The sequence below is a fragment of the Argiope bruennichi genome, chromosome 11, assembly GCF_947563725.1.
Source record: "Argiope bruennichi chromosome 11, qqArgBrue1.1, whole genome shotgun sequence".
In the NCBI taxonomy this organism is placed as follows: Eukaryota; Metazoa; Arthropoda; class Arachnida; order Araneae; family Araneidae; genus Argiope; species Argiope bruennichi.
In genome coordinates, this window is record NC_079161.1 from 27694344 (window position 1) to 27720962 (window position 26619).

A 26619-nucleotide genomic window follows, 5' to 3' on the forward strand; every position below is an offset into this window, starting at 1 on the left:
GGATTAGTCGCTAAATAACTCGCCAACAAAATAGAATCATTAAAAATGCTTAATTCACGCCAAAACTTAACATTCCGTATCTATTGTAGGCCAATGTCATGTAAGACAATCTCTGGCATAGCAAGTTTATTGGAGAGTGTGCGAGAAAGTTTTGGAAAGACCGTTCAAGCTGTTGCTGTCTATAGTTCTCTAAGCGATACTATTACCACGAGAAAAAGAAAGTATGAAATACACACACACACATACATATATATTCGCCGTATTGTGACCACACTTTTTTATTCGTTTTTGTCTAATTATGCGGAAGTTAAACATAATCTGTTCTCTCCTTTTCAACAATGGAAGAAAATCACGTGATTACATATTTGATGAAACACTGAAAACGGGTTCAATTTCATGACAAAATTATAAAAATCTATGGTTGAATTCCATTACTGATTGCTAACGTTTTCCATGAAATATTTTATCTAGTTTGCTCGTGCGATGCATCTCTCAATTGTTCTGTCATCTTACCTAAAATTTGAACTTTAATTTGAAAACAACAGAAGTGGTTGAACTGTTACTAGTATATATAATTAAAAAAAAAGGGGGGGGGGATGATGAATCCGACCTGAACATTTTCTCAAGGGTCACCCTTTTTTTTATTCTTTTTGTTTATATTAACTTAATGTTTTTACTAATTTGGTTAATTTTATCTGTGTTTTAGTAGTAGCAGCATTAGCGCTCTTTAAATGCATTTGTATCTTTTTTTATTTTTTTTTAGTTTGTTTCAGAAATAATTTTTTTAATTAAAATTTCATAATGTTTGTATTTTTTATTGATTTCTTATATATATATATATATATATATATATATATATATATATATGCTGAGACTAAACATTTTTATTCATAAAATGATTACAAAAAGTAGAAATGTTCAATATTATGCATATAATGAATTTATGTATACTAGTGAATACTTTTCATAATTTGTGTAATAATTCGGTTGATTGTTTAATAAAGTTTTCTCTAATTAAATAAAAAAAATTTCATTGCACTGTAATATGAAACCAAACGATAAGAATAATACATTTTTGTTAATCCAATTGTATTGCTTTAAAACGAGTTTTTAAAAATAGACCTCCTTCTAAAAACATTCATTATTGCTCCATTCTGCCTGCGCCCTGGCATAGGGGTAGCGCATCTTTCTCATTATCAGGACGTCTCGGGTTCGAATCCCGGTTCGGGCATGGTTGTTCTTATTCTGTGTTCTACTTGTGAGGTGCGTGAATGTGCCCTCATGTAAAAAGGGGTTGCGCAAGCGAATGTGCGTGTGTCATCTTCATATGAGCTAGAAGTCAGACTCCTGGCCGCGGGTGATCTGGGGTCTTTACCCTCAGAAGCTACTGCACACCCTTTCCGTGGTAGCGCGGTCACGAAATCATCATCATCATTGCTTGCTTCTGAAATTAATTCGTAATTTTAAGCGCAACAAAATTTCGAAATTTTGTAATTAAAAGCATGCCTTACACTGAAACCTACACAACATAGAAAAAATAAACAGAAACTTCGTATCTTGATCAATAAAAAAGGATGAAATATCACAAGAAACAATGGTTTCAAATCGTGTTTTTTAAGCATATTTTTTTAATTGTACATTGTTGTGAAAATGCGCTTAAAATAGTTTTAAATATTAATTAATACTACAAAAAAAATTCGGCAGGAAATTTATATCATTGATGACTTATCTTTTGAATTTAAAAATGATCAAAAATTGCTATTTTGCTGTAATGTTTTCAGAAGTTATGGCGGAAAAAACACCAAAATTTCACTTAATTTTCAATTTACTATAATTAGAATTAGAATTTCAAAAAGATCACTCTGAGGTGCACTTAGCCCCCGTCCAATAAATAAGGATTCCGAGTTGGTTGTTCTGCGTCAATCGAGTTAGCTTATAGAATGCTAACATACAGAAACTCGCTCATTCAGTTTTTATTAGTAGTAGTGAATTTATATCACATATATATATATATATATATATATATATATAAATAATGTAAGCATTATTTTATGTGAAGCAGAATACAGGTGCGACAAGCAGTGAAGAGACTTTGCATTTTTAAATTCGCCTTAATCCATCCCGGGAAGGCATAATTTATTTACGAAAAAGGGCGGACAAGGCACGTCTACCACAGCGCGACACAAATCCCTTATCCCTCGTCTTATATAACATAAGATATTGATAGGGAAAATATTTTGTCACTGTGATGATATATTATTAAGATTCGGATAGGGACGAACAGGACAAGGAAAACACAGGGATCTTTTTAAAAAGTATTTGTTTAGATCAGCAATTTGTATCTTTTCACTCACAGCTTGGGAACCACTGACGAAAACATTTTTACAAAGCTTCTCTTGAATTAATTAGTTAGAAAAAGTGGAATGGGACCAGGAAATAAGAAAACATTTTAGAATGACTTTGATATGGCTAAATTAAGGTAAATCTTTAGAAACTAATTAGGGTTGAAATTAGATTTTAATATATCATTACAAACACACACACACATGCATATATATAATTTTGCTCCTTAGGAACTGGAATTTTTGTACTTCGCAAAAAGTTATTTCAAAGTCAGTACCACTCTAATATAAATGCGTGTAGCAGACAAACTTTATACAATGCCAGGAAAATTTTTCTTATCTGAAAGAAGCTAATACATAAGAACCATAAAGAAATGAAATCAAATACAACCACCATTCTAAATGGACCAATTGGTTTCCTGATATAAATTCGCTGTACTACATGATTTATTGTAAAACAAAGCGCATTCATTCATTTCGCGACTTTTTAACCTCCTTATATCGTAGTCTATTTTGCACCATGTTAAAAAGTTGAGGTTTGCTATTTTAGATAGTTAAATGAAGAATAATATGCTTTTTGCTTTGCAACTAAACTCCACATTACGCTCTGTAGACGATTCCCTTTACATAAACGTGTCTGACGATCATTATTCTGTGGAATCTATAATAATTGCTATTGATTTAGAGCTATCAGAAAACAGTAGCCGATGCCCATCTATTGATTTCCTTTTCAGATAAACAAAAGGACGCCTTCCTGGTCGCTTCATTGTTCCCCTAATTGAAGGTTAGGTTGCAGTTCTTGAGGGTCTTCCGCCTGCCCGCTTTCCTTTCAAGTCATTAATTTTAAGAATCTAGTGAGCATTTCTTGGCGTGACGGCCTTACCCCCTTCTCATTCCTCCTAAGAAAAAAAATATCGTCTGCGCATTAATATTCACATCGGGTGGCACCAGGGCGAGCGCGTGTCCAGTTGAGGCGCATGCCTCTGGAGAGTGTCCTTGGAAGGCAGATAGGGTCAAGGACAGTCCCTGCGGAATGGTACACCTAGGTCGCACGGCCTTGTGGATCTCGCTCGGGACCAGTGACCGTTCTAATCTCGGCTTCAGCTTCTGTTCTGCTGTCTCTCTTCTAGATTACGAAAGGCATTCGATTCGAACGTGTGTGGCCGAAGAACTGGATGTGCTGGTTGAACTAGTTTAAGGTTCTTTTATCCACTTTTCTTTTGTAAATCTCGGGGCGAGGACTGTGCTGTTGCGAGTGGTAAAGATGCATTTCAGACGGATGATTGACTCTTGAAGAGTGTGTGGGTATTTTGTGGGTGATGTTTAGTTTAAAGCATGACCAGACGGTGGTTTTAAATTACAGCTTTTCAGTCGAGAGAGTCTTGGTTAGGGTTAAAAATTTAAATTGGCATTGCATGCCATGCTGTAGATGGTTGAGAGGTCCAGACGTTAATTTTTTTTAAAAAAAAAAGTAGAGGAATTCTAATTTTTGCAATTTCAAAAAATCCACCTGTTTAAGTTATTTACATACTCGAGCAGATGCAGTTGCAAGATTTATGGTTTCTAAAAGAACGAGAGGGATTTGTTTTTGCGAGAAAGAGAATCTGAATTGGCGGAGAGATTTCAATTTTTAAAAATTAAAATAGCGATTTAATTTGTTTATTGTCATTTAACCTCGGTTGTTCACCTCTGTTAAAGCAAACTGTTTATGTCGGAACGTAGGTATTGTAGAATATTTTGTCTACACAACAATAATACTGAGAAGATGTTTGTTCTGAAGCATGCAAAGAAAAACGAAATATCCCGTTTTCTGGACAGGAGAAATAAAGTACTATATTTAGTAGTCATTTGATGAAAATGGAAATAACAGGCGATGGAATTTATTGTTTGCATTGTACAAAATATTTCCAATTCATTGGAAAGGATTATTACCAGCTTTAAATGAATATATTTACCATTAGTGAATTAATTTCACACTCTTTCAAACAACCACTCGTTCCACAAGAGAATATGTATTATTTCAACTGCATTTTGCTTAAACAATAATTATAAGGATATAAGGTTTTGTTGTTTAAAAATAAAAATACTGAAATAATATTTATTTTTTTAAAGTATGAATGAATCAGAATGATTTGATAGATTGCAAATAATGTAATTAAAAAGAACCCTGATTTTAAATTGGTTGTGATTGCAATCAATTAGAATGTCTGTTATGTAATAAAATGTATTATTTATGACATATCTGAATTTTGAAAAAAACATATGAAAACATGAAAAAACATGACATACTCTTTACCTAAAAACTCTTGTATTCTTTACATAAATGTAAACACATTTATGACCAATGAATTATCACGGATCAAGATATTTTAACAAGATGATATTTATAATCTCCCATTCTATTTCTAAATTACGTCAGAAACATGATGAAATAAACGTAAATAATTATGTTATGTTTTATGCAAATGTATATACACTTATGACAAGTTAATTATAAGAGATAAAGATTATTGTAAAATGGTAATGTTTATACAATTTTTCATCGTGTGGCAAAAATTGTTCAGGACAGACCTATGGGCCTTGATCTACTAAATTTATCTTTTAAATTTTTCTAACAATGAGTTTTGCAAAATTTTAATTAGATTTTTACTTTCTCGTGTACGAAGTACAGAGAAAGTATTTTGATCGTCAAAAAATTCGAACTTGTGATTTTGACGGATTTTCACATTTCAGATATCCCTGTGTTCGAAAAACATATTTTTGAAAAATGGCTCTCTGTGTCAAAAATAATTCAAAAATGCCTAGACGAATTGAAACTCGGCATATGTTTAATTGGATATGTTTGAAGAGTGAGGTCTGCATGTCCGGCTGTTCGAATATAAGCTAACACCATGACTACAAATAGAAAAAAGCTAAATGGATAAAATTCGATACACAGATTTGACACCTATCAAATTTTGAGCTATATCCAATGAGGAGTTGACCGTCTGTCGGTCTGTACTTCCAGAAACATGTACACTCGAAAGCTCAGAAACGCAGTGACTTAACTATATCAAATTTGGTATATGCTTTCGTAACTACAATTGTAGTTTTGTGTCAAATCTTCGTTTCAATGGATTTTAATGGAAAAGCGCGTCTAAATCACGAATTGATTTGAAGATACTTTAACCGCATACTAGAGATTAATCGCTGAAATACTCTTTTAAGATACACACGATAGATTCACAAAACGTGCTAAATTAACGTCAAATGGTGATATTTTGTAATTACCATTCATCAATACCACTCAAGACGTTCTCTGGGATTATTTTAGTGAGTATGCGAGAAACTTTTTGTTTGACCCCTCTCGCTGATTAAATAAAACTTTTAGCATTTATCTTCAAGAACTGCGGAGTGTTGTTATTGCACTAGCACCAGTTTTACTCCTCTTTTAAATTCATTATATAAACGCTTTGGTAATGCAAATTTTTCTCTAATTTTTCAATGATTTTAAGTATATTTTATGTTATTACTTTTCATTAGCTTAATTATTTGATTTACTGTCGCTTTCTGTACTGCTGCGAACTTTTTTGTTTATAAACTATTGCTGCTATATAATTAAGAGTACTTTTAAAAATAAAACAAACACAGTCGAATGAAGCCTGAAGCCATTACCTTGCTACTATATTTCGATTTTAAATGTCATTTATATTTATTTTTTATATATATGAATGCCTTTTTCCAAATGATAATATTAATGACAGTATCCATTTCAAGCATGAATTTCAGTGGCAGCAATGGGATAATGAATGCAATTGTAATGGATGGGAACATATAAAAAGACAATCATCATCAATTTAAAGAGCAGTCAATTACCATTATCGTTTAAAACAACATGTAATAATACGTTAGATATGATAGAGTTCTGCATGAATGTATATAGGAAAGAAGTGACCATTGACAATTATTATTTATTGCCGTGCGATATTGTACTTAGATATGATGCAATGGATAAACATGAAACTATTTTTTTTATCCGGAAGAATATATTTAGTTTCTGTGTTTAAAATAACTCTGATGTATAATTAGAATATTCTGAATGTTGCTTTCTTCAAAATTTCCTCCCAAAATGTCCACTTTTATGCTGATTTATAATCGCTGGTGTGGTCATAATTTTAACATTGAAATAATGTATATACAATATTGTACAATATATAACAATATTCAAAAGTCATTTAAATTTTTTAAGAGCATTGATACCAAAAACATGTTATGGCTCAGAAATATTAGTTATAGCTTAATGAATAATTTAATTTGAGATTTTTATTCCAAACAATGGACTGGAATAAAGCCGAATATTGTAAAATATTGTGTAAAATGTAGCAAAATTTTCAATTTCATGAAACTTTAACATTTTTGGGGCACCTCAAGACTTACTCCAATATTTTTCATACTTATTATTTTTACCTACAACAATAAGGGACCTTTTCCGCTCTATCACAAATTAAAAATCAAAAACTGATTTTTTTCGTTCCTTCTTAATGTATAACAATGAAATAAAACAACTCTAGAATATGTGTCACAAGAAAGAATAGATTCTTGATGTGGCGAGAAAATTAGAATATAATCTTTAAAAAAATTCAAGAAGTACGTTCTTTATACTTTACAATATTAGATAGCATTTCTAACTTAACGAACCCCTTTAAAGCTTTAATTGGAGGTTAGACGTAACACAATCTTAAATTTGCAAACTTCCAAGGTAACGAAATGCTGATCTAAAGAGTAAGATATAAAAAAATGCAAATTAAATCAGTGGGCATCTAAAAAACTAACCTAACAGTTCATTTTGAATAATAAAGAATTTAGTGTAGTTTTTGATTCATTCTAATGGTTGGTATGAATTTTTATAAAAAAAATAGCAAGTTATCTGACGCCGTAATTATATCTGTGATTAAAAAGCAATAAAAATCAGAAAACAAAACGTATCAATTTATTGTTAAATATTTATTACACTTCCTTCAAAACTATCTCTTCCTGTTACACTGCAACCAACCATTTTCCGATCTTCAAAGCTTGTATTAAAATCGTTGTCTTGAAATCCCTTCAGAGTTCGTTTGTTTTTAATACCTCAATAGATTCAAGACAGTAACAACAAAAAGATAGTTTTCAGTTGCGGAAATAGAAAAATTCCGCCTATCTTGTTAATATGGTGCTTCTAGAAACATATTTTTCGAAAAAATTTTTGTCAAAAATTCACGAATAATAATGGCATTGTGAAAATTAGTACTGTGCATTATTGAAATGCAAAACCTATTATTGATCTCTCGCCAAAATTTTTATCATTTCAGATATAAAATTTTTTAATATTGTTTGTATTTTTGCTAAATGGCCATCATTAAGCATTAATTAATTTTCTTATCCGATCGTCATGTTGATGATTAGATCAAGTGTGTGATAATTCATGAGCGTGATTCACATGTGATGAATTCTCCAATTCCTTTGAGCATTTAAATCCCCCCAACAATCTTACTATTGCAGGCGTCCTGGCATAGGGGTAGCGCGTCTTCCCCGAGACCTTGGCGTTCTGGTTTCGAGTCCCGGTTCGGGTATGGTTGTTCTCTGCCTTGTGTTCTCTCTGCGAGGTGCGTGAATGAGCCCCCCTGTAAAAAGGGGTTGTGCAAGTGAATGTGAGTGCCATCTTCATTTGAGCTAGACGTCAGACTTCTGCCCTCGGGTGCTCAGGGTTCTTTACCCTGAGAAGCTACTGCGCAAAAATTTGGCTTAAATAGTCGCACAACAAAACAAAAATATCTTGCATTTGATAGTTTGTTGTCTTTAAGAGATGCGACTAAGTTCAAGATGATGTTCTTGAAATAAAATAAAATATAATAACCTTTTTTATATTTTGTAAAACACACAAGAAACAAAAATATATTAGTTAAAAGCCAAAAAAAATGTAGAGAATATTATTTTTTGAAGAAAGGGAGGAATATTTCTGGTACTGAAATAAATAATGTTGTTGAATTTTTTTTACAGGTTATGAATGAAAATTTAATCTATATATATAAAAGAAAAACATTTAGATTCAAGAGTTTGGAATTCAATAAAAATACATTGTTTTACTGAATGTATATTTTTCTGATTACTGCACCTGAATGCATATTTTTCAAAAAACTGTTTTACAAGCTCCTGAATACTTTGCAGTTTGGATTTTTTTCGTAAGCCTACATAAGCCAAAATTTGACCGCATTTAATTTTTAATATTGTTCATTCTCGATTTCTAAGACCCTCCGCGCTTTTGCACATGCGTCAGGATGTGTTTATTTTGTCAAAATAGGGGTGAGAGGAAAGTTGAAAAGAGGAGATGTTTACATTTGACAATAAGATGAACTGGGATTATATACGGATTTAGGAGACATAAAATTATCGTAAAAGGCATTGATTCACAATGAAATAATTCAGAGCAATTTTCATTTATTGTCAGAGATCTAAAAATTAAATTACGATGAATTAATAAAAGATTTATGTTCTTAAAATTTGGTAATTCATTTTTTTTTACAAAATAATAATAATACTTTTTTAGGTTTACACACTTCTCCTTATTTGTTATTGATTTTTTCATAAGATTTTGAGATTAACAATGGTATGTAATTACAGTCACATTTAGTGATATTAGTACCTACGAGACATAGCTTCATTCGGCATGTTTTTTTGTTTGTTTGTTTTTTTCAAAAATCTTTTTCTAGTCATTTCGACTCATTTAAAGTCACAAGTTTAAAGTTATCACTAAAAGAATGGATATCGATGGATTAGAATGCGAGAAAAATTTATATATTTAGTCTGGAACCTACATCCAATTTTCATTCGTCTAGCTCAATGGGTTTTTAAGTTAAATGTTTATAGACTAACCTGATTCAAAAAATATATTTTTCGGATATAAGGAGGTCTGAAACATAAATTGGCCTAAATCTTCGTTGAATTTTTTGACAAGTATATTGTAAACTTCCTAAACGAGAAAATAAATTTTAAAAACATCAAGAAATGTATAAGATATCAATATGAAGTGTATATTTGAAAGTAAGAACTCTATAATGAATTTTTCAACGGCAACGTCGTGATGTTTCAGAGTTCCGCGGTGTGTCAAAGATATCCATATCATCATTTGGAATAGTTCATTTAATTTGTAAGTTCAGGGGAAGATTGAAATGAAGTGAAACTAGTTTAGACGAGCGCATAAGGCTCTAACGTCATGAAATTTGGTATAATTGTTAGATTAGAGCTTTTATGATATAATTATTAATATAAAATAATATTTTGATTATTTATGGGGGAAGCAGATCTTTAATGGAATTACGTTGCACGTGCCTTTTACTATGGGGACTGATCGATAACCATTTTGATTAGTTATTTTCGAAAAATTGAAGAAATTTCACGCGTGTAGCTCATTGTAGCTATCTCTCAGTCACGGAATTCTCAATCTTTTTTACGGATACTAGAATTTGGATGTAAACATCATCAGTAATGGATTTTTTTTTCATTAATCGTTTATCTAATTCACATCCATTTCCGCAAATCAGAACATATCTTTTTCTTTAATTATTCATTTACCATTTCGAGATAGTATTGAATTCGAGCCGCTTCTGAGCCCATGTGGAAATAAACGTGATCCCCGGATCATTTGCATGCGTCCAAGGGCGGCGACATGCCATCTGGGAACGAAGGCAAACAGCAGCTTTTTGCCTTCATCTTATACACGTGACTGACAAAGAAAAGTAACAAAGTTATTAGCAGGAGCGGTCTCCCTGAAACTTTCTCGCATACTTTCTAAAAAATAAGTTATCCTAGAGAACGCCTTGCAAGGCATTGGCGTATGATAGTTAGGAAATATCAACTTTTGGCGTGAATTTAGCATTTATGTTGAATCTATCACGGTAATCTTGGAGAGTTATTTGGCGATTAATAATAATTTATTGGCGCTCTACTCAATACTCACAGCTCACAGACAAGCATTAACGTTAACGACTTTGTATACTCCTAAGCTTGGAATCTCAAACAATATATTCTTAAAAGTTTTTTTTTTTTTTTAATTAAGCGCTGGATGTATGTAAATCGTATAAAATAGAAAAATGTATAATGAATACTCAAGATATGCAAAAAAGAGATAATTTTTCTCACTTTTATGATAAATTTGAAATTTAATTACTCTAATTTTAAAATTTAATTATTGTTTTCAGTACTGTTCAGTAATATACCAGTGCTTTTTATAAATATTATAATATTATTAATTTTTAGTGAATTTGCAAAAGTAGGATTAAGTTTGTCATAATCAAAGTTATTCGTTATAGTTTTGATAATATGTCTTTTCATTTATACTAAAAAGTTTATACGTTCATTTTATATCAGCTCCTTCTAAGGAATGGCTAGTTAAGATATTTCTCTAACCCATGCATGATATAATGTGTGAAGTTTCACATTTCGATATTTTTTTAATCAACATGCTAATGATTTAGTTTAATTTTTTTAATTATTTCTGTAATATTGTGAATACATATTCGTATATTCGTTTTTATATTCTCTCTCTCTCTCTCTCAAAATATATATATATATATATATATATATATATATCTGTGTGTGTGTGTGTGTGTGTGTGTGTGTGTGTGTGTGTGTGTGTGTGTATGTGCATGTGTGTGTGGGTGGGTGGGTGTGTGTAATGATATTTTAACTCTAATTTCAATTTAATTAATTTTCAAGATTTTTATCTTAATTTAGCCCATAGTAACTTCATTCTAAAATATTCTCTTATTTCGTTATCCAATTCCACTGTCTCTACTTAATTAATTCAAGAGAAGCTTTGTTAAACTGCTGAACCAGCTAAAACTAACTTTCCCACACTACGCGTGAAGAGATAAAATACCGCTTATCAGGCAAGTTCTTTTTTAGAATCTCGCTGTGTTTCTCCTACCTTCTCCGCGCATGTGTCAGAACTCCCTATCAGAATCTTATTAATATATTAGCACAATGAAGAAATATTTTCCCTATCAAAACCTAAGGTTATATAAGGCGAGGGATAATTTATTTCGCCCTTCTTCCCTATTTCTGCTTTTGCAATGCGTTGTGGCGGACGCGCAATGTCCGCGTCTTTGCTTGTAAATAATTATGCTTTCCCGATGGATTAAAAGAATTTAAAAAGATAGAAAGTCTCTTCACTGTCTTCAAAACTGCATCCTGCTTCACAACAAATAATGTTATATATATATATATTATGATTGACATGACTAAAGTAATAAAATACTCGTTGAATTAAGCATAATTATTAATGGTTTCCTAAGTTTTGCATTTCTAAATTCTTAATTATTATGAAATATTATTAAGAAAAAATAAACAAATAAATATAATATTGAAAAATATTATTTTACAGGATCTGTCGAATGGAATATAGCATAAACTATTAATAAATAATAAATGTTCCGATGTAGCGTAAAAAGTAATTATTTACACCTTAATTAATATTTTTTATGATTTACCTAAATGATGGGTTACACGGGTTGTTTTTTAATTAACAGTACCTCAGATCTGATTAAATGTCATTTGCCTTGTTTCGCCCTTCATTTTGCAATTCTTTCTCTTGCTAATTTTTTTCCCTTACTGTAGGAATTTATCCATAATGTGCAAGAACAATGAAGTGGAAACTGCTCACTAAAATCGAATTGAAGCAAATAGTGATATACTAAGAGAAAGCCATGCGTTGTCAAATAAGAAACAGGAAAAATATTGAAATAAAATGGCAACAGTAATTATTAACTGACCTTGAAATGATAGTATAATGAAATGCTATAATTATACTCATTAAATAAATTGCATCATCATAATATTATCATTATGAAATACTATTATTAAATAAATTGCAAACCTCAGGTCATTGATCTTTGCTAAAATCTTACATGAAAATGTAAATAGAATGAGTTTGCGATCCCCATACAAATTTTTATTAATTCTTAATTTTATTCGCTCATAGATAAATCAGACAATTAAGGCATGAAAAAAACTTGGCCTATACTCTTGCTGTCAAAACAGAGGGTGAGATTTATGCTCTTGATAATCTCAATCAAATGGTCGGTGGATATTTTGCCAGCATTATAGACGCCATAGGACAATTATACATACTGATGTATGCATATTTTGCATTTCTGATATTGTATAATTCAAAAATTATATTTCTTACGTATTGATTTATTTCATGGTTAAATGTTAAAAAAAAAGTTTAATGAACATGCCTATAGTGTTTAAACCAGCCTCCCTAGGTACAGAAGCCTTATCATTAATCTGTCACTACTTGTTAAAATGTATAAATGACGCTTTACTTAATTTGTTTTTATTACTGCCAATCGATTTTTATTACTGCCAATGCGAACCAAATTATATTACTTTTCATTGTCATAAATACACAAACGATTATAACAATCACTCAGGCGAATGAAATCAGTGTTATTAAACTTAATGACATTGCTTATGTTTTCCCCACTGTCATCAACCAGCCTTGTACTAGAAAAAAAAACAAGAATCATTTTCTAAATACTTTTGTCTTTTATTATTCCAAACTAAACACAGAGTATCAAAAAATTTCCCCAAGGTCACATAAAGCCAAAAAAAAAAAAAAAAACCCTTCCACAGTCTTCGTGACGCCGTAAATCAATGTTACTATTTTCGTAATGGCGTGCAATTGTTACCGTGCCAACTGAGATTAAACAGATAACAATTCTGAGTGATTTATATACGGAGGTAACCAAAGCTACTAACCATTTTCTCGGCGATTATTTTTTTTTCAACCCTACAGGAAGAATAATAATAGTTCGATTCTGTTTGGCAGCAGTTATTTCTCTTTCTTTGTGTTTACCAACAAATGAAAGGGTTGTTATAGTTTGTAGGTCAAAGCCGGTGAATGGAAGGAAATATTTGTACAATAAGTAAATGATGGATTTATTATTGGGTGATTAACGTAGTTTATGACGCTGGTCTTTTCGCCCCTTAGTCTATAGTCTATATTTATAAAAGTGTGTGTGTGTGTGTGTGTGTGTGTGTGTGTGTGTGTGTGTGTGTGTGTGTGTGTGTGTGTGTGTGTGTGTGTGTGTGTGTGTGTGTGTGTTTCATTCGCATCCATTGAAACGCGAGTTCAAACCCCACCGTCCGAGGACTCTCCGTGTATATGATGGCTGGTACACACAGAGAACTGTCGTTTCCGCTAAGTCCTCCGAGTCGAGACATTAGGGGGGACTGGAATGCTCTATGATTCAAATCTGAATTACGATTTGTGGATGAGTGAACGAAATGTACGAATGAAATCTGCCCCTTGAAACGGGCTGTGGCGTACGAGTAGCTAAGACGTACTCTTGCCCCTATATGGCGCTACTAAAACAAGAGGCACTAAAATTCGGCTTAAAATCGTTGTCAGCAGGCTTGTCTATGACAAGTACCATAAGCAACAACTTTACTCATAAAAAAAGTGTTGACAAATCTATAGAACACTTTGACAGATTCCTTTCCCCTTGGTCTTTACTTATAAAAAAGTGTGTGTTGAGAACATTTTGGCATTAATTTTTTCGCTTTGTCTTGACTGATAAAATAAAGTACTTGTGTGAGAGGCCTCAAGGTCTCTACAAATCTATAGCATTTATTGCAATGAAATTTGGCTCACAAGTATACTTCGATGCCCGAATTTTAAAATTAAACGCCTAAAAATTTTTATTCAAGAGTAATTTGTTTTAGATTATTTTTCGGATAAAGACTAATTGCTAATATTTCTGATCACTGCAGAAAAAAATATTAAATGCACTAAAAAAGACAACTTCGTATCTCTGATTTATTTTGATGAATTAAAAAAACAAAATTCTTTTAAATTTTTTTTTTAAAGTTTGAAGAATTGAAGCTAAAATTCCTGCATCCGTCATTCTAATTGCATTAAGTAATTCAAAACTGTTTTATTGCATTAGAAAAACATCATTACTCGGGTATTTTTCTCTAATTTGAAATTAGAGTGATCAAAATATCGTGCTTCATTATTTTTCAGCTAATAGTTTTCCTGTTGTATTCAGTAGTTTTTTTCAGCTGCTAGAAATTTGCTGATTTGGCTAAGAGCCAAATTAAGAAATCCAAAAATGTTAGGAAAATTGTTTTTATACAGTTTAAATTCTTATAATGTCGTTTGCTTATTACAAATTTTTAATTTTATTTTCTCTTTCTTTTTAACATGCCTTTGTTTCAGTTTTTTTTATTTTTATTTTTTTTATTTTTATCGTCTGCAGTTCACAGGACAATATTATTGTTCAGAAAGGAAGATAACTATGCAAAATAAATCTTACTTTTTTACTTCGATAGCTTTATTTTGTGATATTGTGGTTCTGGTGTTGTTGCCATTCATCAATCATGTCACAGGCAACATTGTGCGGATTCTTATCTCTTTTCGTAATAAAGAAAAGTGCGTTTGAAAGTGCTTTAATATTAATTTCAGAGACCAGAGCAATGCCCGTAGAACGGTATAGTGAATTTCAATAAAAGTTTTTTTTAAGCAGCTAAAGGCTTCAGATTTTTTTTTAAATTTTTATTATCATTATACGTTTAAGTGTCACTGCCGTCGTAACACTGGACGGATTTAAAAATATCCTTGCCTTTTGATCTGCGTTATTATCGGATGCGCAATTCCTTTTGTCTTGGTGTCCTAGTTTAAATGGACGGTATGCAATTATAGCTAAACATATATAAAAATTAACTGTCGGATATTAAACTTCACATTTCATTTACATTTTTTAAATAATGGATTAAAGCAGAGGTTAATAAACTGAGGTCTGTAATTTTTAGTATTTTATATTTATAGTGATTCATGATATGCACACTTCATTTGATGGTTATTGCTAATATTTGCTTTCAGCGTGATTTTTATTGTGCGTGCCATTGCATTTTTTTAGTAGTGGATCAGTGTTTGTTTAATCCAATTTTAATTATTAGTTTTGATTTGAATGTTCGTGTACATTATGGATAGAGACAATTCCACTTAAAGGACACAAAAATGTAAATGTTATTATATATTTACATTTAAAGTGTACCGCATTTTTATAATAAAAATATTTATTTATTTACTAAGCATTTTACCGAAATTACATGATATTTTTATTTTACTACTTCGTTAGTTAACCTTTCAGATCAGAGATTAAAAGTGGTTTTACCCTCATCCAGCTATAACATTCCTGAAAAGTCAACTTTACGAAGAAGGAAGATTGCGTATGCGCTGAAAGAATGGACAATATCAAATACTTGTCTCAACGGGGAAAATATTTGTTTTTGTACAGTTTCTACGCATGCGTGGTTTATTGGATGGATTGTAGCTGTCTGAATTTAAACTCTATTTAATAAGATGATAATCTATATAGACGGGTACCTCTTCTAGTGTATTACATAGAGGATATAAGCTAATATAAGAAATAGAGGTATCAACATTTTTTTTATATAAATAGTGGATAGTTAAAATTAAAGCATCCCTATTAAGAGTCTAAGAGGTGGGAGAGGGTTTAAAAGATTATAATAAAGCCAAATGACGGAAAACTTTTCCCCCTAGATGCACTTTGTCTCAAATTAAATTTGGATCCAAACTTATCTTTTTAAAATCCATGTATACTATTTCATTTGCCAAATTTTTAAAAATTTCATTTTTAAAAGATAAACCTTTTTGTTTAATTTTCTAATACGAGAAATATTTCTTCACATTTTGCTAATAATTCGATCTCAGACTTTTTATGCATCTCCATGTTTTAGATCTCCTTGAATTTGAATGAAAAATTTTTGAAGTTATGTCTGTCTGTGAAATTAAGGAGTGGAATCTGCTATCGCAAATTTCAAGTTATCATGTGAGAACAACATTTTTTTAAGTCATGTGATATCAGTCCGATAAAAAACATCATGTTCCTACATTACTAGTATCTCGCAGTCACCATTTACAAAAACGATGGTTTTTGACTATCTGAAAATCAATTGAGTTCTAACATTTTTTTGTCGAGTCCAGAATTTTTTTCCCGTGAAAAATCAGTTTAAACCGATTTAAACAATCACGTGACTATCAGATTTGTGCATCAATATTTAGAAAACAATGACTTTTTTTAACTCAAAATCGTCCGAATTCCAAAACTTTATATCGATGCCAGAAATGTTTTTTGTGTGAGAATCCTGTTTAATTGTTTTGGAATGATCGCATGATTATTGTGCTGTTCAGTCGTCAACTTTTGGAAAAGAGATGATTTTTTTTCACTTCAAATTCCTTTGAGCTCTAAAACTTTTTCTGACAGCTAAAAAAAATTATGTATAATTTTCCTCGCCTTGCCTCGCTGTTTTGCGTTCATTCCCATTTTCTTCTCTGTACTTCATCGGCGTGTAACTTCTTACGACCTTACCCTTTATTGGTCAGACAGGAGAATTGAGTGCATGGCGGACATTCGAGCCAAGTTATAACTCTTTGTTGGCAATAAATCGCCAAATGCGACAATTTTCTTTATCATTTTATAATAACCCTAAAAGCGACAAAAAGGAATACTCAAAAACGATAAATTGCCTATTTATCCTTATTATATTTGCCTGTCCGTGTATTTTGAGGCTTCAAAAACCCCAAACCAAAACAACGTCATGTTCTCACATGATAACAGAGTTACATTTTATTTTTTATAGAAAGTGTATTGCCACTTTCTATGTTTGAATTTACGAATCCTGACAGAATAGCATTAATAGGGTGGGGGGTGATGAGAGCCTCTTTAGAATTCAGGATTTTGAGCAGATATTTAACATTCAGAAACTGTTTTCAAAGAAAAGAAGTAGAAGTCAGAAAAACGATAGTATCTGTAAAAATGTGCACTGGGAATATAAATGTCAGCTAAAAGAATATTCAGAAACCCTTACAACGATAAGATGTGATGTAGTGTTTAAGAGAATCAAAACAAATTCTTTACTTGTTCCAATTTTAATCGCATTTTCCTTTTTCGAAGATAGTAATTCCTATCTTTCGAATCTAAATATAACTTCCTGATTAAATTTTTTTTACATTGCAGAGAAGGAAAGTTCTTTCTATAAATAGAAAATTCTTTTATGAATAAAAATAAAGTGATGTTTAAAGAAGGCATCGATCCATAACTTGAGCCCTGTGTGTAGCCCTTGAAAATACGTTTCACGTATCTCTTCGTACAATCACGTATCTCTTCGTAGCTTTGTGATTAATTTTATTAAAATTCTCATTTTGTTTTATTGTTGTTCTTAAAATAAAATTTCTTCATACTTATAAATTTGTTGCTTTGACTGTGGTAAAGTTTCATAATTCAAACAGTTCTAGTTTGAAAGGAGTGGATTTTTTGTTTTCGTCGAAAATGTTAGTGGGCCAAAGATATTTTATTAATTTTAGAAAATAGGATGGTAAGACCTAAGCCGGATGATTAAATAGGGAAAATAGGCAGTTTCAAAAAGACTCTTCAGCTTTTGAGGGCCCTGAGTCCTTAGTATTTTTTTCAATATTTTAAGAGTTATTTAATTTTATACTTTCATTTAAATATTAAGGCCCCGAAATTGAACTTATTCATACTAAAATCAAGCACTGTTTAATTTAATTCTAGAATATTATTTTCATGATATTCTTTTTTGCTTGTTTTATATTATGCGATATTACAATTATTATTTGAGTTAAATTTCAGTTGTGCATTTTTTATGAGTATATATTGAAAACAGTCTTATAAAAAGTGATTGTTTAAATTAATTTTGTAACATGTCTTTAGTAATATTCTTATTTAATTTCCATTTGCAAGTTTTATATTTTACTATTTCAAAAAATGACGAGCTTTATAATTATAAAAAAATGTCAGATCTTATTATTAAATATTCTTTAAATTATATTCAGTAAATATTGGAATTTTTTAAAAAACTATTTTATTTAAATTTCAATTGTATATTTTTTAACATAAAATCGCAGACGTTTGGTGAGATCGATAACGCCACAAGTGCTCAGAATTTTATTTTCAGAGTGCCTCATTTGAGAGTTAGGTGCCTCGTAGTATAGTAAATAAAACAAAAGCTTTTGTACTATTAACTGCATGACATTTGATAAGGAATAACTGTTAAAGAACCTTTTAGCGTTTTATCTTTGGCGACACCTTTTATTTATTTACTAGCCGCTTTTGACGATTAGATAGTTCACCAGGATTAATGGTTGCTAAAAGTTTCAATTGTTTCTTCAGCAAAATAATTTTAGCAACAAAAATGCAAATTTTGATAGATACATAACTTCCATTATTTCAAAAGCCTTGCAGAGTCCTGCTCATTGTACTGTCCATTTTTTAATTATCTGCCAACGTCTCTACACAGCCAGTTGTATCACAGGAAAAAGCAGTAGTAACTTGAAATGGAGGCGCTTTAAAAATTTTTACTGTTACCTGATTCTAAACTTAAACTTTAATTTAAAATACTACAAAATATTAAAAAAATTTATCAGAAGTATGAATTAAACTGAAATCTACTCAACAAAGAAAAATAAGAAAAATCTTCATATTTTGATCATAACAATAAAAAAAAAATGTCATTGTAAAGTAGCAATAATGCGAATGGTTGGAGTTTCACTTCAATATTAAAATATATTGTATAAAATATTTTGAAATTAATTACAAATAGGAAGAAAATTGTACAGCAAAAAAAAAAGCTTTATTTTACTATGGCGAAAAAACTTATCAGTGACTTTTTTTTTTAATTTTAAGATGCTATAAAAAATATTTTTCTGCTCTGAATTTTTTGGGAAGTTATCGCTAAAAAGCACTACAAAAAAAATCCTCCAAAGTATAAATGTGCCAAATTTGGTAGCTATAGATCAAACGGTCTGACTTAAAAAGCGGCAACACACATGCGCATTCATTTTTATTATTAGTAACGATTAATTTTTACTCAAGATGATGAAATGAACTCTTCCAATGATGACCCGCAACGAAATATTTTGATATTTCGCTATCATTATAGCTGTTACTTTAAAATTGTCTATAGAGATTAAATTAAAAACAAAAAGTATCTAGTTTGAAAGTTGGGGGGGGGGAAGAATAATGGCAATGACAGATTTAGACATTTTTGCTGTCTCATGTAGCACCTATTATTTTTTAAGAAATGATTTGTTTGATTTCATATTTCAGTAATTTTTTGCTAAATCAAAAGATCTATAGTTTATTTAGTTTAATTTTTTATTTTACTAACTTTGTGAAAATGCATATTTTTATTTATATACTTTTTAATGTGCTTACCATGACAAGAAGGTACTAAGTGATAAAGTTTAGAAAAAGAAAGCATAATTATTAATTGATGATTTTCTAGTTTGCAAATAAAAGCAATTAATGAGGGGCCGGGATAGTGTGATTGGCATGTTGTTGGACTTAGGTTGTGAGTTCGAACCCCGCAGGCCGAAGACTCTCCGTGTGTGGTAGCTGGCGCACTTATGAATCTGCTGTGATCACAAAGTCCTCCATGTCGAGAATGATACCACTGAGGGTACTGGCTCAGAGGTGACCGTTCTCTGATTCAGGTCTAAATTACGAACTGTGAATCAAAATGCTTGAATGAAGTCCGTCCCGTAAAAAGGGTTGTGACGCGTGAGTAGCTGAGTCGTGCTCTTGGCCTTAGTTGGCGCGGAGCTTGTAGAGTGCCATAAGTCACAACACGCAAGCCTTTAATTATTATGATCGATTGCTAGGAAATAATTAATCTTATACAAATATATCATCAAAAATTATAACATTACTGGACCTGTCACGTGACACATTGTAAAGCTATTTAAATGAAATATTAATAATCTAGTATATTACAAATAAGTAATTAATTATATTTTAATTTATTTAAGTTCGAGGAACGATTTTAGCTTTTCAATGTGATCTCACGTTTCAGACAGGGCACAACTAAACTGTACTAAACTGTAGATCACTTTCTAAAAATTCGTATAAAATATATATTGAGAAAAAATAATGCACAACTGAAATTAAAAAGAAATTTTAAATTAATAGTAAAAAAGTGGCAAAACTTTTCTTTTTAAATTTTAAATAATATTTAATTATCAGATCGGAGATTTTTTTTTAATTATAAAGCTCCTAATTTTTTTCTGATTTATAAAATAACATAAAATTTGGTAGTAGTAATTCATTATGAATGTTAGTAGAATAATATTCCAAAATTAAAATAAGCAACACTTGATTTTAATTTGAATAAATTCGATTATACTTACTGCCTTTATATTTAAATGAAAGTAAAAAAATGAAATAACTCTCAAAATATCGCAGAAGATCTGGATGACTTGGGGCCCCTAAAGTTGTGGAACCTCTTAGACAGTTGCTTACTTTGCCTATATAAGAATCCTATTCTAATTTCGCATAGTTCCAACATTTTGTATTTGTTTAGAAGTTTACTTATTTAGCAATTAGACTCTTTACAGTGCTTTTAGTCGACTTGCAAGTGGATTCTTCTCTGTGTAGCGGCCATATCTGACTAATTCGCCGGTGGTAATAAAAACGAGCACTCAACTTGAAGCGAAGTTTGCAAAACTTTATTCAGCCCTTCTAAATTTTGTATTTGTCCCATTCGAACAGCAACAACAAAAGGACATTCCTGTTTTCTTGTAAACATTATGTATTAACCATTGGCTGGGAATTTTACTCAGGAATTTATTAATACAACAATTTACAATTGGCTGTTGTAGAAGTGCACTAGGCCTCACACAATGGGGTTGTTCGTGAAAACGAAAAAAGGTGGAAAAAAAGAAAGCGAGTAAAAAACAAAAATTGGAGTCTCGGATTGTTGTCCCACGGTCCTCGCGGGCTGAAAAATCTTTAGTGCAACCCTGCTGTTCAAAATGGCGGGAAAAAGTGAAGAATGGAAAATTCCCCAAGAGTGACCTTTAACTGTAACCACGCCCCCAAGAGAAGGAAAAAAAAACGTGGAATCCCGAGTGGTAAGGCCAATGAATGGGAATATAGGGTTGCATGAACTTAAACCTCGTGTAAGTTTTACGAGAAAATATTTGTCTGAATGGAACAAGTGGTTTCCCCACACCCCCTTGAATAGAACACAAGTCGAGCCTTCACTTAGTTTTTTTTTTTTTCTCCCAACTCTTTTTACCAAAAAGAAACCGATATTTTCTTTTGCTGTCTGAATCTGACGTTAAGCACTCGCGAGGGAATATTGTATTATTTATTCTCCATTAAATTTTTATTATAGTTATGGTAAGTTTTTGTTATTGCGTTCCATCTAAGTAGGAATGTGTTCTGCGTAATATGTTCGGAAGAGTGGTTTTGTGATATTTGATTTATGACTTGATGTTTACTTGGAATTTTTTGTTGAAATGAAGGTATTATTTGAAATCTAATCACTTGGGGATTAAAAATGATAATAATTTTTCTCATATTTCCTTAACAGAGAAATTTAAGTAAATGAGTGAAAACAAAATAAAACATACCTAAAACTTTCATAGAGTTAAAAAAAAAAAAAAATTAGAGAAACTATCCATTTAGGCTTCGAATTTTTAGATAAAAATTTAACTCCACAAAAAAAATGTGCTTTTCAAAACTTGCATATAACTTAGAAAAATTATATTTAAAAAGTTTTTAATTATTTTCTTTAGTGAAATTAAAATAAAAAAATTTAATGTGCCAAATAGTTACGTATTGAATTAAACAATATACCAGAACAGAAGTCACATTATAAAAATCTGCAATAAAAAATAAAATGTCTTTTTATTAATATATTTTTTACAATGTAAAAAATAAAAAAAATTCGATAGTATTTTTAATGGTCGCATCATTCATACATCTGGGCATTTTTCTAAGTTTCCAGTTTAATCTTAATACCGTTATTGCTATATATCGGTCTTTTCTGCAGATATTCAGCAAAAAGCATTTTAGAAAGGATTTCCAAATACTCATTATTGCCTTTTGGAATTGTCATGTGAAGTTTATAAATGGAAATAAAAAAAGTGTAGCTACACGTTTGAAATACAAATTTGAAACGCCTCGTTTGAATTACAAATTTTCTGTTTAATTATCATTTTTCCCTCTTCTAATACTCTATATAGACTTCTAATTCAGCTGAAAAACCATTATCAATTATTATTTTTAATCATAATTATATTACGAAATGGAATTATTATTTCTGATAAATTATTCAGTTTAATTTTCTCACTACTGACATCTTTTATAGTTTTGCTAAAATAAAAGCATTTTTAAAAAATTTAATCTTTAATTTTCTGTGCCTACATCCTCTGTAGATTTTTAAAACAGCTGAAAAATGAATTTGTTTACATATTTGATGCAATTTTTTCAGTGAAAATATTAAAAGTTGCCAAAACAACAGAAAACTCTTCATATATAGATAAATTTTTCGAAGAATGTTAAAGATAATTTTAAAAAAAGCAATAAATTGTTGCAATCTAAATCCGAATTTTCTATTTAATCATTATTTTTCCATTACTTGCATCCTTTGTAGATTTTTAAAATAACTGAAAATGGAATTTCCTATTAAAACATTATTTTTTCACTGCTGGCAACTTCTGTAGACTTTTATTGCAAATGAAAAACGAATTTTCTATTTTTTCACATCCGAACTCTCTTTAGATATTCAATGCAATTGTTCACTGAAAACATTAAACATTAACAAAACTATAAAAATATTGATATTTTATAGGAAAACGATTAATACGGAGATGGAATTTTCAGATGATTATTAAAAATATTTTCAAAAAACTCTGTGCTGTATTCGAAAAACGAATGTTCTATTTTATTATGATTTTTCACTGACAACACTCTTTGAAGACTTTTAATTGGGTTCAAAAACAAGTTTTCTGATTAATCATTATATTTCCATTCCGTTCTCCTCTCCTAAAGTAGTCTATTGCCATTAAAAAACATTTTATTTTTTATTTTTTTAATACTATTGCCTTTATTTGATATATAATACAATTTTTTCATTACAGATGTTAAACGTTGTCAAAATAACAGTTGAAAAAAATATCAATTGTAAAAAAAAAATGCAGTTAAAATTCCAAATAGTGAATTTCGGTGTGTCCAAAACACTGCCACAGCCAACTCATTTCAATGAAATAGCACGGCGGTGAAAAAAAAATTATTAAACGAAAGTTTTCTCATTAAAAAAGTTATAAACATTATTGCAGATGAAAAAATGCAAATATATATATATATATATACTAGCCGCCTTTGGCGACCAGCCGGTTCGCCAGTATTACCGCTCGCTACAATTTTCAATTAAATATTTTAAGCAACTGGTCTCTTAATAAATTCTCAAACAAAACATTTTTATTTTTCAAATTTTGATAGTCATACCAAACTTATACTGTTGTTTAGATCGTTTACTATATATATTTTCCTAATTTGTTGTCATTTCCGGTAAAACTTCAACTTTAATTTAAAGTGGAAATGATGAAATTGCAATTAATATAAGGATATTTTTTAATAAAACCAAGCGTTTTATTTTATTTATCATCTTTATTGTTATTATTATTATTGTATATGAGTATTAAAAACAGAGTCGCTTGGTATTTAAGTCTTATGTGAACTACAAAATATGTTTCATAATTTATGTAATATCTCAAACAATAATTCAACAAAAATTTCTCAGATTCAGCATAAAATTCAGTTTTTAGTTTTGCTTTCAAAAGGATTGAAATGAAATCAATAATAATATTTTGTTCCGGCCTATAAATATATTTCAAAAATTATGAAGTCTAAATTTAATGCAGTAAGGTATCATATTCTGAGAAATATTCTGGACACACCAAATTTTAAAAAAAACGAATGAATGTTTCTATTTTCCACAATCAACTAAGACTGATTTATGAAGTTTTGAATGTTAAAAATTTAGAAAAACTCAACATTTTCATAATCTTAAGCCAATTAATCTTGAGAAACCTGCGCGCTAATTGGCGTATTTTCTTCGAAACGATCGACGGAAAATCTAAAATTATCCTTTTTTTATAGAATAGTGATATTCAAATTTTCATAAATCAGTCAGTTTCAGTGATTGATTTAGTTGATTGGAAATTAAGTCTTTTTATTTAACATATTAGTGTTTCAAGAACATTTTGTTAAACGTGATTCTCACAGCAGAAGCTTTATGTAAAATCAAAAATTCGTTATTTATTAGAGCATTTATTGAATCAAGTTACATAAAATATAATTATTTTCCATTTAGACCATTTTAATAGATCTGTGTCTATTACTAAAGGTTTACAAATTAGCTATGTGGCCCTGATTTGAATGGATATCCTGTTCATATTAAACGAAACTTACCTTAAAAAAAAACTGATTTATTGGATTAATAATATAGAGAGTGTAAAATAATTTTTCTTGAATTTATTTTCTAGAAAAAATAATATTTCATATTTGTTTCATTTCCTACAGACACGTGCCGAAAATTATGTTTTTGCAGATTTCATTTCCAAAAAGATTTAATTTATTTTCAATTGGAGCTTTAATCAATGTGATGGCTTTGAAAAAAGCTAATTTTTTCCCATGAATGCGTACTTGTGCAGCTTAAATTTTATTTTTATTTTGAACGAAAAAATTTTTTGGAAAATATAGTTAAAATATTTATTTAAAAATTAATTAAAAATAGAAACTTGATTTTAAGGTTAAAACATTGGTATCATTTAAAAGATAAATTTTTGATCTTTAACGTCATGTAAAAATCTTTTTTGTGCGGTAATATTTTCGGAAGTTATAGCAGAAATAGGCCAAAATTTCGCTTCATTTTTAAATAAATAAAATTTTAATTAAAAATTCGAAAACATAACCCCCAGGTGCACATTCCCGGCCTCCAAGGTATATACGTGCTAAATTTGGTAGCTGTAGGTTGAATCGTCTGGCCTGTAGAGCGCCAACACACACACACACACATTGAGCTTTATTATAAGTATAGATATATATATATAAATATTATTGCAGACGAAAAAAAATATGTAAATATTATTGCAGACGGGAAAAAATATGAATATTATTGCAGTCAAAAACAATCATCAATTTCCTTCTTAAGAAGGATCTAAATTCAATTAGAGAAAAGAAGAAAAAAGTGTTTCATCGATTCTTATTGTAGTAGAAATTATCGTAAGAAATCGAATCTCTTTCCCGATTTGAAGAAGATAGTTATTTGGATTTCAATTTGGCTTCAGATTTTTTTTGTAATGAATACTGGATGAGGCAGTGTATAACAATGTTTTTACTTTTTTACTGAAATTCATTTTGATTTCACTATTACATGTAACCATTCCATCATGTAATGTCAATTTTAAAATTATAATGTTGAATTCATATCTTTGAACATTAACAGCTAAGTACGATTTTCACTTCAGTTTTTATTTCATAAGATATATATTTTTCAATTTGCATGCCCAGTATTTTGTTGCAATATTCCATTGATTTCAAATTTTTCAAGTACCAAGAATCAGTTAGAAAAAATCAAGTAGCAAGAAATATAATACATTTCATAGTAATAGTTTAACCCTTTCAATACCAGTTTTTTCTTTTCCAAAATTAAGATAATTTAGGGCTGTAAGGGTTAAATAAAATGCAAATAGCCACATTCTTCTAAAATAAAAACAAAAATTAACTGTAGGGGCAATTTTTGAGGTGGCTCATATGTGTCCCAGTAGTCTTTTTAAATGGGACATATTTGTCCCTTTGGGGTTGAGGTGACCTTATAAAATACAGTAAAAAGTTGTATCTCTAGTTTTTATATTATTTTGAAACAATTTTATTGCCAGAAAATTCTTACCAATTACATATCCAACATTGTTCATGACATTTACATGTATGATACATTGCAAAACAGTTTTTGCAGAGTGCATGTTTACTCATGGCACATACAATTTTCGTTCGTATTTCTTTATTACTAAGATGTAGTTAAAAATTATATTAACATATGAATGTAATCACAGAAAAGCATTCGGACATGCACTTCAATAAATTCACCACTTACTTATCCCTTTGGATGATTTAAAAATATCAGCGGGACATACATGCCCCGGTGGGATCCAAAGGGTTAAAAGATAAGGAAGACGATATTTCGAATGAGTTGGTTGAGAAAGATAGCCAATCTCCACTTATAATAGAGATGAATCGTGTGTGTGCGTGCATGTATGTGTGTGCGTTTGTGTGTGTGAACGAAATAACACAAACCTCTGTGTCTAGAGTTACCAAAGTTGCCAAAGAAATACTTTGAAATGAAAATGTACCCCGCGAATGTTTTT

General features: G+C 30.2%; 1 protein-coding gene across 2 annotated transcripts in view; it reads left to right on the plus strand.

Moving 5' to 3' along the window:
• LOC129957668 (sodium-dependent proline transporter-like) overlaps nucleotides 1-26619 on the plus strand; it is a 304437-nt gene that overhangs the window by 127858 nt on the left and 149960 nt on the right. The gene's annotated exons all lie outside the window — the stretch shown is intronic.